Source organism: Ananas comosus, unplaced genomic scaffold (assembly GCF_001540865.1).
Source record: "Ananas comosus cultivar F153 unplaced genomic scaffold, ASM154086v1, whole genome shotgun sequence".
Lineage (NCBI taxonomy): Eukaryota > Viridiplantae > Streptophyta > Magnoliopsida > Poales > Bromeliaceae > Ananas > Ananas comosus.
Genome location: NW_017893381.1, coordinates 63,139 through 67,196, shown reverse-complemented (window position 1 = coordinate 67,196; position 4,058 = coordinate 63,139).

The window sequence follows — 4,058 nt, the reverse complement described above, 5'->3', positions numbered from 1 at the left end:
ACTCTCGTCCCAGCACGCTTAACTCTCTTAACCTCTTAAGTCTAGCCACCATCCAAAATACTTAAGTCGGGTTAAGAGTGATAGCCCTATTATATCTTATATATAGGACTATATGGGATCTCAAATTTTCTTCCCTCTTTAAGGCATGACGTCCTCGTCAAGCTCAGACTCATAAGTATCAGGCGATGTGAGACTCGTTTTACTAGCTTTGCCATTCCGACCTTGGCTCAACCGAGACTCATCTCACACTTCTAGCTAATAATTGGTTTTGATACAAACTGTGACGCCCCAACTTTCCAACGGTCACCCATCCTAGGACTACTCTAGTCCTAGCACGCTTAACTCTCTTAATCTCTTGGGTCTAACCACCACCCAAAATGTTTAAGTCGGGTTAAGAGTGATAGTCATATTATATCTTATATATAGGACTATTTAGGGTCTCACAATATCAAAATTGATAAATTTAAACGACCGGTACGTATGAGACACTTGCTAGTTTAACGGTGTAAAAAAATTGAAAACTATAGGAGCTCAATTTTATATATATATATATATATATATATATATATATATATATATATATATGGAGAGTTGCTGAGAGAGAGTTTTATGTAACTCAATAAATAGAGTTTAGGAAAAGTATATTTAGAAATATTTTATTTAACAACATATTTAAATGAAACGCGTATATGGTTAAAATTATTGAAAATAAATTCATCTAAATTGATAATTTAATAAAAATATATTGAAAATAAATTAATTATTAATTTGAATATTTTAATATATTTTTATAATTTTTTATTTTAAATAATATTTTTATAAAAATATAAGCATTATAGCACGCCCATAAAATAAGCATCCTCCCATCCCTCCAGGATCAGCGTCTCTCCGCGTGCTTGCCCGGTGATTTACTATACAAATGCATGCTCGTAGTGCTCACGCGCTCGGCAAGTGTACAGTCGAAAAATCATTTCGCCTGTATAAGGAAGGTTAAGCTACTTGATAGTAGTAGTGTAGTATAAAGAGTGCGGGTTATTACTTGGGTGCGGAAACGAAGTTTTCACTTTCTCTGAAAACACATGATCACGAGACACGTTGCGTGTATACATATACATGGGTACGAGTGAATAGTAAACCAACTAACAAAACCGGGATCACACATCATTATGTTTCTACTTCCCTGGCTAGCTTTCCCAATGGCTTATGTAGAGTTTCAGTGTGTCGTGTGTACATGTCATTTTTATTCTAGAAAACAATTTTTTTATATTTCTTCTCTTGCTAACATTTTTTTTTTTTTCATCCTTCTATTGTTTTGTTATTTCGTTCGTTTTCTTTTATTATTCTGTCTCAAATGCACAGGTGTCTATTCTGGTGGAGTTACGCAAAAAGTAAATTAGGCGCTACGTTTTTACATATTTCTCATTTTNTTTAAGTGATTTAAATTAAATCTATCATGTTAAATTTTATTATACGATTTATTATGCATATTATTAATAAAATTAATTAATTTCATAGAGTTTAGAGATTTAAAATTTTTAGTTTTGAAGAAATTTAAATTATGTATTTTTTTATACAACGATATTTTATGTGATTTATGTCACGCCCCGGATTACTCAGATCCCCGGGCTCGCTAACAGACCCGCCGTATACATAGTTATTTCTTATGTATACGAAGCGAAAAAGTAGTACCTGTAATCATACAATACTACAAACAGTAGTATAGAGCAGTTAGAAAAATAAACCATATATAAAAACTGTGGTTCAATACATACATGTGATCTAGATATACAAATACTCGCTCTAACGAGATAACAACAACCATATGTAAAGACCCAAAAACTACAACTACCTGTAGCTGGTGCTCCTCTAGCTCTGCGACTCGACTGGAAGGGCTCTAACTTGCGACGCCCTTGCCACGATCAAGATCAGCAACAGCAACAGCAGCAGCCGAAGGCGACGACTCTACAAAACAGTGGTAACAACTGGACGTGAGAACTACTACAAAAAAAGTAGTCCTCAATGGGTACCGCCCTCAAACTCATCGGTCCACCCACTAAGTCTACAGGGATAAACAGGAATAGTAAAGAAAGATGGAACAAATCTACAGCTAAATACCGCTATACTATCATGCTCTAACTCTAACTCTCTGTAGAACAATATTAACTCATGACCCAATCTCAAATAAGGACTGTAATCATACCCGTCCATAGGACTGTGAACACACCCGTCCCGCCTGGTTGCGACTATACAGCTACCTCCATACTAACCAGTCTGTGGAGAGCAAGTCCAACCTGTACGAACGACACCAACGCAAAAGTACAGCGCCTGTCTCCGGAGTGACACTCGTCGGAGCTATCCAACCGAGTATGCAGCGTATCTCTATCGAGCTCAATCAGGCTCTAACAAGCCAAAGTCAAGTAACTAGGGTCAAAACAGGTTTAGAAACCAAACCCACGTGCCCTCGGCACAATCTGAGATCAAAAACAGGAATCTGGGTCCACCGTCCACCCCGACAGCACCCGACAATCCGAAACAGCCTAGACTCTACTGTAAAAATAAACTCGGCATCCCAGCACGAGCGTAAATGCATTCTAAACTACCCCGGGTATCCACCGCGCTGAAACAACGGTGATACAATTAAATCACGGCTCTTAGAGCTAAATCAGGTAGTAGAATCATATGACAGGTCGAATTGCTGGTTTTCTCCTAAGACAAGTTCCAAGTCCAACATGTATATTCATCTAATTAATAATCATGCTCCCAATTCAGATTTCATATATGCTACAATCAATGAATCTGAGCTACCACATGAAATACAAGAATCGAAATCATACATGTCGACTACATAAGCACTTAGGAGCGAAACCGATGAAACACCCACCTCTATAGCAAATCCCTGGCAGTAAGGACGTCACGAACCACCAAGAAGCTGAGCCGCACCTGCTCTCAGCCAGCAATGGTCCGCATCTAAGAGCTAAACATTAATTCCACTAAAATTTATCAAAACCTTCAATTTCAGCACTTAAGCTAACTTTAATCCCAATTGAAATGTCAAAACTCACCTAATCACATCCAAATCTGGTGAGAAAGGTCTAAAATTCAGTGGAATATACTGAGATATCAAGCTCAGGTCCAAAATCCCCCTGCCTCCAAAGATAGCATCAAAGAAAACTCATAAACTTGAAAATTTGTCGAAAACAACACAAGTAGAGAAGAACTTTAGTTCGACCAAGCTAGCCCTCACCAAAATCTGCAATATTAGACTTCGTGGATTCCTCTTGAAGTCTAGAATCAAACAAACCAAGTTTCACCGCAATCCGACCTTCCTGTGTCGCACACGAGCTAAAACACCGAAGGTCGTCGCTGGAAAACTGCAGAATCAGCACTCCTCAAGCTGAATTTGTAGACTTTTGATACAATTTGAGTGATTTGGAGGGGTTGGAATGCATTTGTAAGCTTCCTTGTGAGAAAGAGAGGAAAAAAGCTTACCAGGGGCATCTCCCACCTATTTATAGGATGATCAAACGGTCAGATAAGTCTCAGGAACATTGGATACAAACCTACATATTTATCGTATTATTTTAGATTGAACTATCTATGTTAAATTTAACATCGCAAGGTCTCCAAACCTATCCTAACCGATATTATAATAACTGACCAGCTGGGCAGACCTCTCACAGCCTGACTCAGCCTCAGCAAAGCCGTGCTTTACCTACGTCTTTACCTGAGCCACGTGAGTTTATTCGTTTTGACCTCAAAAAAGTCAAATCCCGCGGGTCTTGAACCAAATCCCGCGGGTCTACAACTCACGACCAAACTTGTTTTGACTTTCGGTTAAGCCTAGGATACAAGGCCCGCGGGTCTTCACCCAGGTCTTCAATGAAATCTTTATAGCGACCGCAACTGTGCACAAACACCATACACTCCAGGCGGCCTGGTCCTATTCCCACGTTGTGTGGAGCCCGCCTCCTTGTCTTCTCCCGACAAACACGTCCGACCTTGAAGACCCGCGGGTCTTGAACCAAATCCCGCGAATGTTGAACCAAAAAGACGTCGTC